This window comes from Motacilla alba, chromosome 4 (genome assembly GCF_015832195.1).
Source record: "Motacilla alba alba isolate MOTALB_02 chromosome 4, Motacilla_alba_V1.0_pri, whole genome shotgun sequence".
Classification (NCBI taxonomy): domain Eukaryota; kingdom Metazoa; phylum Chordata; class Aves; order Passeriformes; family Motacillidae; genus Motacilla; species Motacilla alba.
This window is the reverse complement of record NC_052019.1, coordinates 36,507,030-36,519,034: the sequence shown is the minus strand read 5'-3', so window position 1 is coordinate 36,519,034 and position 12,005 is coordinate 36,507,030. Positions and strand designations below refer to the sequence as shown.

The window sequence follows — 12,005 nt, the reverse complement described above, 5'->3', positions numbered from 1 at the left end:
CTAGGCTTTCCTAATTTGTTTCCAAATACTCCACATTAATTCACCCAGATGAAGTGATAACAACAGGAGTTTTGCCATTGTTCAGTGGGATCAAGGCTGCTCACCAAACCACCGCCCATAATTCAATGGCACAGTGTCAGCAGCAGAAAAAGCCCAGCCTTTTCTTCACATACAACATGCCTGCATCTTTTTCTACTGCTTTGTAAAATAATGAAACAGGCACACCTGAGCATCCAGCTGTTACTGTTGGTAAGCCTCCACTTGCACAAGTTATACAGGCGCAGAGTTACAAATTAACACCATCATAGTGGGAAAGTGATTCCTGTGTTCTTTTTGATTATTATTCCAAGTTTCTTCAAGTGTAGCAAAGCATAAAACTGTGTTTTTGTTCTCTTCTAGATGGCAGGACTGACCTTCAACCACATATTTAAGGAACTCTGCAGAGCCTGATGTGCTGCACACGACATGATTTGATGGGAAGGAAGCCTACCTCTACAGGAGGGCATCGAGAAAGTAAGATAAAGCAGCACTCTGAAAGGAACAGCAGCAGGACATATCTCAAAATATTATCAAAGGAAAAGTGTTTTCTTAAAGGGCAGCAGTCTCTATTGCAGAGGTAATACATTTGCATTGCAACATTTTAGAAGGTATGTGATTTTCAGTATGGTATCGTGGCATTTAAGCAAAATGCCACAGAAAAAAAAAGAGGGTTTTATAACCTATTGTATGTCTTTAAAACCTCCTTGAAAGTGTATCTGCCACCATGAAAAACTTCAGCAGTTTAAAGTTCTACAGATTTCTCACCCAAACAAAAAAATATTTCTTTCCCCTTTAAAGAAAGGGACACAGATAAGTATTACAAGTATTGTCTGGAACTTTAACTATAGATGTTGTATAGAGCAGATGTGGTGACAGCACATTGTAAAAAATATTTCTTTCCAGTCCCATTTATTTTCTTCAGAATGAATTTCTGAAGGGGCCATCTAGGCTCTTACATATACATGTCAGGAGCACTATTTTTAAAGATAGGATTCATAAAACTTACTTTAAATTTTGATAGTTACACACATACTGTCATATAATATTTTAGTGTGCATTTATGAAATGTTTGAATGTTCTGTGATTATCATACTTGAATGTATAACATCAAGACTGAAGGCAAAGGAATGTCAGAAGAGATACATTATGAGAATAAAAATTACATAAAACTAGCCTTCGAAGTAACAGTCAGGCATGGCACTGGCAAATGTCAAAACATATTATGATTATCATGTTCAAATTAATATCTGAATTATGCTATTGAGTAACTATGCCATGAACCCTGTACCTTGTCTAAATGTTATATAATCTTTCCCTCAGATTTAGCCAAAACTGTTTGCATTACTCTGGGCTTTAATTGTAACATGATGAAATTAACATAAATATCTAAATTTAAATGATGTGCATACTAGGTGTCCTATTTAAAAAAAAAAAAAAAGCTTCTTCTCTCTCCTGCACAAAATAAAAACCCATCTCCCACGTAATAAAAATATATAGCCATGACTAGATTTATTGAAAATATTAACCAAATTATTCCAGTTATCGGCAAACACATTCCAACTTCAAAATCCAAATGCAAATATATGATATGAGCTCTTAACTGTCCTGGTTTATCTGAGCATGATTTGATTGCCTAAGCATCCTCTTCTGTTTAAGTGCTGTAGCTAACATTAGAAATGCAGCAATACAGTTACTGATGGTTCTACTTTTTACAGCAACAGTCCTTCACTGCTGAATCCCATCTCTGACAGGGGCCAGTCACAGGTGCATGGGGAAAACACACTGAACATATATCTAGAGCAGAGGCATGATCCTTCAGTATTTCCTCCAAAAGTCAATAATTTATATTTTATTTTATTATTTTCCCCCATATCATATACACTAGCTTTTGATGGATGTTCTTTCATTACTTCTTTCATCATGTCTTATCCCATTTTGGTTACTGCTAAATGCCAGGGCATAGTTATCTGATTTACAATTGTTATTTTCTTTCACATGCTTTAAATCTGTTGTTTGATGGTTTAAGGGCATGAGATAGTTCAGGTGTTTCAGCATAAAAAAGTGAATAGATTTTTTTTTTTCCCCACTTAATTGAGAGCCCTCATAGTGCTCTCTATCAGATTCTCTCCAAGTCATCCCTTTTCCAAAGTGGATAATATATAGCTGCCTATATATTTTTATATAAAAGCTATGCATTGGTTTGCCTCATCACCCTTTGTTTGATGTCTAGGGTTTTGGTTTTTTTAAATTTTTTAAAAAATTACTAATTGAAGTGTGTGTAACAAAATTTATCAATTTTCGTTGTGCATTGTTGCAGAATAATCTAAATTTCTTTAGGAAGCTGAAATTCCAGCAGTGATCTTCCTTTCCTCTGGCACTAAACCTGATTGAAAGTATAAGTAATCTACTTAACATGCTGGCAATTTCACATTGAAATATTGAGCAAATATCACATGATCTGTGTGATTTATTACTATTCAATTTATTGATCTCTTATTGAGAATGATTTATTAGCATGTCTGACCGAAAAAAATTCCTCAGACTTATCTCCTGTAAAAAGTGGTCTGGATACAAGCTTCCCTTATCTTCTCTCTATTGAAATGTTCAATTTTCTTCCCATAGCATTCCTTTCTGTACCTACAGATCTATTCACCCTAAAATCAGAGATATTTGTCACAGGATTGCAAGACCATACAGCTATTGAGAAGGTTCTGTGCTTATGAAAAGCATGTAAAATTATTCATAGCCTTGGACTATTTGCTAAAACATTCCTCAGATCTTTTTTTCATCTTGCATTGTTAATGGTTTAATATTCATATTATGAAAGATAATGATTCTCCTGGTCTGATTTATTTGTAACTTTCCTATCTCTGATTTATTTTTGCTGAAATATTCTCCTCTTTCATTATAAATGGCCCCTTTTTTCAGCGATGGGGCCTTTTGCTGTAATGTTATTTTTATTCTGATTGGCTAGTGTGGTGCCTTTATCTGTTTTCTGTGATCTGTTTTACCCTGTCAGCTGCTCTTTTCCATTTCCTTTTTTTCCCCAAGCTTCACATTTTTATTAATTAAGGCAAGCAACTATGAGTAGTAGATACTGTTTCTCATATTTCTAGAAGGATATAGGTGACTGTCACAAAGTCACTATTTGATAACAGTATTTTGAATCAAATCCTGCCCTTGACCCAGAACTAATTCAGGGTGTTTTTTCTCTCTTTTTGCAAGTTCTGAAAGTAGTTGCTGTAAGTAGCAGTCATATATGACATCAAAAACATGTACTTCAAATTATATAGCATCTGACATTTATCCACTTTGGATTATGTTTTCATTTATGGCTTTATTGACCATTTGGAACAAGATATACATTAAGGAGTCTAACTGAGGCTTTCTTCTGAATCAAAAATAGATCAATCAAACTTCTGATCCTGTTTACTTTTATGCTGTGAACTGTAGTTACTACTGAAATGCATCCCAGAATTACTTTGGGAACCTGAACTTCAAAAGGGACATGGGAAATCTCGCTCTCAGATAAGGAATGAAACTAAACTGGTTTTTAAACAGGAAGGGAAGAAATTTCTTCCATAAGCTGAAGAATCTGATATCAAAACAATGCTTTCAGGCCCATGGTGTGATTCTTGGGGTGTTCTGTGCAGGGCCAAGAGTTGGATTCAATGATCCTGATGGGTCCCCTCCAACTCAGAATATTTTGTGATTCTAAGAGATGTTTAAAGCAAATTTCACCAAAGAGCAGACATAGGAATAGCCCCCAGAGGAGCTGCAGAGTTCTGTAAGAGTGAAATAAAGTTGCCTACAGAGAATAATAGTGAATGTTGTAAAACTTACTAGGTTACACAGGACTCAAAAGGTCCCCTTTCTCCCCAAACTGCAGGATAGAAAATTGCTTTTATGGACTGAAATATAAGCTAGAAATTATGCTTTAATTTAGATGTTTGCCATGTGGTGTATTCTGTAATTTCATGTGACAAGATTTCAAGATAAATAGAAGAAATAACTATCTTCCCACACTACTAAGGTAGGTCTCTCTTGTGCTGAGTCTGTCTATTTCCTGCAAGTTAGATTTGTACTCTAATACATAAAAAAATACTCTTTCAAGAAAAAGTAGAAAATACTATTTCTTAGTAGAAAATACTACTATCTATTTTCATAGAAAATACTCTTTAGAAAATGCAGAAATACCGTAGTACTTCTTCTCTGAAATGTCAACCATACCCATGGTACTCCACACAAAATGCCATTATAAATGAAATGCTACACTAAAATACTCACTCGGAATTGCCTATCCATGTAATCTGTAAATTACTTTCAATAATCCATAAAAAGAAACAGACTGTGCCATGTTAAAGGTTTTTGCTGTATCTCAAGTAGTGCAGCTCTACTGTTGTATTTATTCACTCTGGGAAAATTTCCTAATGCTTCAGGTGAAGAAAGGTCTTCAGCATCTTATCCTTGTAGTCTACATCTCCAAGAGTGCAAGAAAAAGATGTTCCTGTAGCTGTTCAGATAAAATAGCCTCCTTCTTTGACAGACAATCCTAGAATGAATAGTTGAAGTTTGGGGAATAGCATGGCACTACTGAACAGGGAAGAAATGGAAAGTGTATCATGTCATTCTGATTTAGTAGATAGCATAATTGCACGTTTTATATGGAAAAAACTCTGCAAAGTGAAGTGGGTACTTTGGGGCCTTTCTTTTAATGATGTACTTGGAGCTCGGAACTCTCTTGATGCCATGCTCAGGGCAATGTCATCCGTAACATACACGTGCCATAATCCCGCCCCTCCAAAGAACGCAACCAGGATGCTCCATCAGAAAAGGGGTCTCTTGTAAAGCTGGGGTCAGATCTTACAGCTGCTCTGTATGCTGGTCAGCCTTAGACTTTGATGGCTACTCAAATGTTTACAGTGAATTACAAAAAAATTTACAGGATCATTGTGAGAGAGAAAAAGCCAAGCTTTTTCTTCAGAAATCCTAGCAATCACAATATAGAAAGACAAGTTTGGGTGCTTTATGATCCATACCAGAGGAAGATTTCAGCATTGCTGATATTTTAGTTCAGCTGCATAACAAGAAACAGTCAAAAGAATAAAACTATGCAGCTGAGATACAAATATGCTCATAAAGCACAGAGTTTGGATGCTCAGTGAGCTTTGTAGCCCCAGTAATTCTCTCTTGTGTCATATCAGAAGCCTTAGGCAGTCTTGTCCTATGATGGCATCTTGTTACCAAGCAGCAGACCCAGCAGAAACAAAGGCTTAGGGCACCTCTGCCTAACTGCCCATGAACTCCAGTTTCATTACAATTCTGCCTAACAAGAGACTCAGTTACTAATTTGATTTGTAGAAGAGAAAACCCTGGCAAATTAAAAGCAGCAAACATTCCCAAGTGATTTGCTGCAAAGTAGAATAAATGAGTAACTGCTTTAAAAAAATCATATTGCATTAATTTCAAGTAACAGCAAAAGTAGTCAGCTTTTTTCCTTGTTTCCTTGTTTATGGGTGAAATTGTATACTTTGAAAACATCCATTATTGGAAGTATAGAAAATACTTGTTTATAGAAATCCTTGATGCCATTTAAAAGTTGCCATTTAAACAGTAGTATCAATGTCAGGGTACAAACAAGTCATCATTGTCTTACTCAAAATTGCTTCAGAGTTCAGGAGAGAAATGTATTTGGAAAACAGTACGAAGATTTTCATGCTTAACATCCTTACCACAGAATTACAAGCTATGAGAAATATTTCTTTCATAGATATCTCACAGTCCAGTGAAATAATTGCTCTAACAACCAGATTCAAGATCGAACAACCTGGGCATACTCAAAGTATATTTTGCCATTGTTTTCCCCATAAGAGTTTTACAAGACATTGTAACAAGGGTTAACTGCAATAGAAGAAATTAAACAGATGAAAACTGGAACAGATGGGTCTATTCTAGGTTTTGACATATAGAAGGATTTGAGAATCCAAGATGCCTTGACCTATTTTGCAGGGTCAGAGCTAAGGCAAAGATTCTCAACAATTCTTGAAATAGCAACATTCTCTTCAAATATAAAAATATAGAAAAAGGAGGACTTCCAGTTATAATGCCAGAAAGAATGAAACATTTCTCTTAAAAACAGCACACTGTGCTCCAACTCATCATTCATTCCCCACCATCTTAATGTTTTTCTCTGCCATTTCCATCACTCTTCTGTAAGAAAAATCAAACAGATGTGTAATTTTCACATAGAAATCTCTGCATTTGGTGGTCAGCATCACTCACTGTTTTATTTCCCTTTCTTTTCAAAAACTTATTTCCTGTTAAAGCTAAGCGAAAGCTTAAGTTGTAAAGCTTAATCCCCTTCTGGTTGTAAAAAACAGTTTATTAATCTTTACTCTCCTTAGCAGTGTCACTACAGTGTAATGCTTAATTTACATTAATAATTCCAATGACTTCATTTGGCTCCTATTTCTGGCCTGAAAACCAAACACACACCTTTAATCACATCTGATAAGCCCATTTGGTATTCTGTCCTGCAACAGGAACCAGATCAACTAATTTGAAATATTTACACAAGTTAAACATGTAGGTGTTTTCTAGACAAATAACCAATTGTCCTTAACTATTTCTCACAGTCAGTAGAAAAAACTCAAGTGAATTTTGATTATTATATAATTTCCAACCATTGTGGAAGCAAAAGAAAAGTTCCCTCCTCAGAGGCTGTTTTGGATCCTAGTACTTGTAAGGTGGTAAGAATTACTTTAGGGCCAAGTAGCTGTGGAACAGCAGCATTGTTCAGAAATGCATATTTTTATTTACTATTGCAACACAAGAATAGAACAGTCAGAGTTGATGGTAACCACTTTTCTAATATACTCTTCTTGATAATCATTACCCACAGAGAGAGCTGCTCTAGAAATAATTGAAAAATAGTTTAATTGTGAATTTTGGCTTCGAGATATAGTTCTTCTTCACCTTCGGCCTAAAGGAATAGGGATGTTTTAGAAGTATGTGTACTGAAGTGAAAGATCAATCTTAATAGATGAAGTATGCCTTTTTATAACCATGTGTCATGCTTTTATCCTTTTTATAAACAACTTTCAATCCTAGGGTTCATGAGCAAAGCTAATGTGCAGGGCTCCGTGCCAGTCTAAGGGCATAGTTATTAAGATATGATATTAATGGAAATGACCCCTGTCAGTAAGACAGACTAGGCTTGCTTCTGAAGCCTATCTGGTCTTTACCAGTTTTATATTTCAGTTGTTCCCCTAGGCCCATCTGTGCACTGGCACATAAAGTTACAGAATTAAAGGAATGTAAATTCCACCAGTAAAAGTATTCCTATAAGAAAAATAAGTTAAAAAGTTCAAACTTGATCAAAATTTGTTGAGCCAATGACTTCTGAATATTAAAGGCTTTCTTTTCTAAATGTGAGATTGGACTCTGCAAGAATCTTCAGTATTGTACTAATCTGATCTCCTATTTTGCTGGTGTGGTATCTTCCTTTTACTTTACTTACCAATGCTCTGGATAAATCCATATGGTTTATGAATAAATTTTATTATCTTTATCTAATAAAGATAATTTTATTATCTTTATTACTCTTAGGAGGAACTCTATCAATCCTGAAATGTAAAGAGATGAATCATCATATGTTAAACTCTTTGCCTTTACACCATTTCTGAAATCCTCACTTTTAAGAGCAAATTACAAAGCAGCTTAGGTCAGGTCCCCAGTTTTTAAATTGCAACTATTTATCTTGGTCACCCTTTGGATTATTATTTCAGACACGTGTAAATTACTAGATATTTTTTAAAAATTAGTTGCTGGGAGTGTTTAAAGTTGCTTGGTTTTCAATTGAAAGCAAATACAGTCATGTTTAATGTAATTTTAGAGTTTTAGCTTCACACTTGAGGTGGACTGCATAAATATAGGACAAACTGAAACAGCCCTTACAAAACATTACTGTCTATATAAATTTTAAAGTTCTGTGTATGTAAAACACAAGTGGAGTAACTGGGTGCATTTTACAATATCTATTTTATCTGTCTCACAAAGAAATATAATTATCTATCTCTAGGGTATTACAGGAAAGGACAAACCCCAAAATACTTTGAGAGAAATACCTTAACATCCTGGGACTAAATTTCTTGGCTTGAATGATAAACCTGTAGTATCTTATTTCCTAAAGTTATATAAAGTAATAATATATTCTAAATATTTAGATACTTTATTATCTACAGAAAATCAATATTTTTTACAAGCAGATGCTGACACGCATCAATTGTTCATCCACATTCTGCTTCAAAGCCAGTGAAAGTATTTTTAACTAAGAAGATCTTTTGTATCAAACAGTAGGCAGATTTAATGCAATTTATCAAGTTTGAGGCAGATTTGAGTCAACTTGCCAGCTGCATCTTTTTAAAAACCTACAGGTAGCTGAAGTGAGAGGCATTTAGAACTTCCAATAAGCTTAAATCTAAATGATCAGCAGCATGCCCGAGGCTGTGGTGAAAAACTAGGCCAGATTCACTGCCTTAGAAGCCAATAAAGGCAAGTTTGCTACATGCTACAGCGACTGGAGAGGGAACACATCCATTCAGCACCTGCTTTGGTTCAAGCTCCATTGAGCTTCTCCTGGGCAGCTCATCTGATAGCCCTCAAGGAGAGTTTAAATTTGAGTTAAGTCCGAAGGAAAATCAAACAAATGTTTTGTGCCTTGAAGCACTAGATGGAAGGAAATTTTATATACTGCATAAAGTAGTAACTAACATAGATCTGTATATGCTTTACATGACCTTAAAGGTTAGTCTTTTGCTTAGCTGACAAAGGGAATGCCAGCAAGCCTGACATCACAGCTTTTTTTCCCACCACCCTAGCAGAAGATGGAGGCACTTTGGATGTGAAGTGTTCTTTCCTGGGAGCATCCTTAGTGATCACCATTCCTAAGAATCCCAATCTCAGGTACTGTGGATTTTGGTCTTTAAAGATAAATTTATAATAGGAAAGAGTTATGATTACATTTACTGTTGTTGTAATTTCCACTTTAAGTTCTTTCCTGCCTTGATTCATCTTCTAAATCATTGGTAAGGTTTCCAGATTGTGAAAGATCATCAAAGCATGTGCTTTGAAGTTCGAAATACATTGATGCAGGTGACCTCTATCATAATGGCCTTAAATTGGGACTGGTCATCACAGCTTCACACCAGATTATCAGCAAAGTATATAATATCTGCCTTAGGCTTTCTTACCAAGAATTGTCCTTTAATATAATTTTAGCATTATCAGCTCATTACATGGTATTCCAGAGAGAAATGTCATGTTTCAGACACAAGCTGTAATTTTTTAAAATATTATTTGTGTCTTTCTTTTTTGTATATTCAACAGCACAGATAAAACGGCATTAAAATAACATGGTTTTTTTTTTCCATTCCAACTGGTCAAACTAGAGAGGGTTACTGAGGTCCTTAGAGCAGAAAGGTATTTCAGGAAAAGGAAATTTCCTTTTTCTATTAAGTTATTTTTCATAGAGGTAACTTTCTCTAAAGTGTTATTAGAGATGAAGAAAGAAGGACTGGAAGGAAATGAAATTCTGATAAGCAGTTTCCAGGTTACTGTAGAGAAAGGATTTTAGAAGCCTCACACAAATTTAGAGTTTCTCTCCAAAGGATATGTCTGCTCTTTCAGATTTGAGAAAAGTGAGATATGTCTGAAACCTTGAAATATGAAAAGAAGAAAAGTTATTTTCTCAGCACAGAGAAAAGCTGTAGATGTTTCATAGAGATATAAAGGGAGAAAGGAATATTCTGAGACTGAGGCAATTTAGTCAATATATTCTCTAAGGGAAATTACAAAGTGATTAACAACATGAAGAAGACCCAGGGCATACAGCCAGGGATTTATCTCCTCTAATAAGTAGACATGAGAAGGGGCTATTGCAATGATATTATTTAAAGTTTCGCTGAATGCACGTATTATTGGAACATTTGGCCTGACCTTTAGAGTAGCCAGTCCCTTTTTTTCACCAAGATACCCTGTATTGAATGAAAACATATTCCTGAATAAAGCAAGTCTTCCAGAAAAACAGCAGGAGGGTCCACCCATCCTATTAATTAAAGCATGGCAATGCTTAATCCCACTCATTGTTAAAAACACATGCATTTTCTCATATGAGTGTCTGCAATTTTAGATTTCCAGTGCCTGTTTCTTAATCTTGTCTTTTTAAGTTTCATGCAGTGTTTTTCTCCCTGTGAAGATACTTAGGCACTACTTGAATTACCACTGCTGGTGGTGGGGAGGGAGGGGGGCAGATGGGAAAAAACCAGCAGCTGCAAGGTGTCTCACTGCAAGGTGTTAGTTTGTCATGTCCACTTGAAAATACACCTAACTACTCACCAATTTGATGTGGTAACATTTAAATCTTCTTACTAAGATTAGTTAAGCCCATCCTACCATGTATTTTTCACAATGCCTTTACATTCCTTTATCAGATATCTATGTCCTGCATATGTTAAGTTTCTATTGATTTCTTTCTCTCTGTTTTCTTATACTGTTAAGTACTGTCCTCACATTGTGTTGAACCAGGACATACTTTCGATGTCATTCCTACCTTGATATTGCTACCACGTGATTCTTGCTGTCCAGCAGCCATCTTTTTCAAAAGAGTTTCCAAATTTCTTTTGACATCTTTCTCTCTAAATATTTTTCTCTAACCCATTTGACTTATGATCTTGTTTTGGAGGAAATCACTCCTTTAGAAATCTGTGTATTAACACAATTTGTTGTGTCTGAGACTATATTAGTTTTCTTTGTGGAGAAATAGGTGGGTAGCTGTATTATTGCTATTGGTCAGTAGGTTTTGAAACAATATCCACTTCTGTTATTATTAATCTTTAGTAAACATAATGATGTCCAAATTGAAATAGAATTGCAGTAAAAGCAATGTCTTTTGAGCTTGAATGTTACCTTTTTAATTAGCATTGGTAAAATTCCCCTCTTTGACATCCTATCTGCTTTAATCAAATTGTATTTCCCAAAATCCAATTTTTTTTCTGTGCATGTTGGAAAACCAGTTAAGAATTACCTTATCCTGGTATTTTTTTCTTTTAAGTAATTCTTTAAGATTATTTTTATCATCTTTCTTACTTACCATGTTTTTTTAAAACCCTATATTTTCAGTGATTCGTATGCATTGAGGTATTACATTGTGAGTGCTTTACTTAGGTACAGATACAGATTTTTCAGGTAGAGAGTGATTCCCTCTTTTTTTTTTTTTTCCTATAATGCCACCTTCTTAATCTTGGTTAGCAGCATATTGATGACTTTTTAGCATTGCACTAATCTGCAGTGCTAAAAAAGACTAGCATTGCACTAGTCTTTTTCTCACAGATTTCAGGCAAATCCTTCGCACTTCTCATGAGTCATAACAATTCTTTTCCTTAGCAAAACAACTGGTGTTGGTTACACAGGCAGTTTTATATTCCTTGTCAGCTCAGCTGAACTTGTTTGCAATATGCTGGGTAGATGTTTGCATGAAAGTTGTCATTTCAGCACCCTTTTCTCCCTGTTGCTAATGCAACAGCCTCTTTGACGTCCAGCTGGTCTCTGAGACCACTGGTTCATTATAGTAATCAGTGGACATGCAGCCTGATCTCACTGGCTAGCTGTGGATCCCCACATCCTTATGGGGATGTGGAACACTCTTTTGCAGAAACAGATCTTACACCTTGCGCCAGCTATGCAAACAGCAGCATGTCTGTAGCACTCACAATAATAAATTGTGCTGCAATAAAACTTTGCTAATATCCTGAAATCTTCTGCTATGGAAGTGGACTCTAGCAAAAGTATGTCATTAGAGGTAGCATATGACTTTAGAATTTCATGCAGTGTTGCATTTTCACTTTTGCTCCAGGCAATTAGCACAGCATCTTGTGCTTATTCCTGTGAACCTTCACTCTCACCTGAGC

At 35.4% G+C, this 12,005-nt stretch overlaps 1 long non-coding RNA gene across 2 annotated transcripts in view; it reads left to right on the top strand.

Moving 5' to 3' along the window:
- The window catches only part of LOC119700548, a 32,354-nt gene extending 28,293 nt beyond the window's left edge, over positions 1 to 4,061 (top strand). For both annotated transcript variants that reach the window (XR_005256801.1, XR_005256802.1), the window contains exons 2-3: positions 400 to 616; positions 3,986 to 4,061. This is a non-coding gene — a long non-coding RNA (uncharacterized LOC119700548). The remainder of the gene's footprint in view (positions 1 to 399; positions 617 to 3,985) is intronic.
- The last annotated feature ends 7,944 nt before the right edge of the window (positions 4,062 to 12,005 follow it).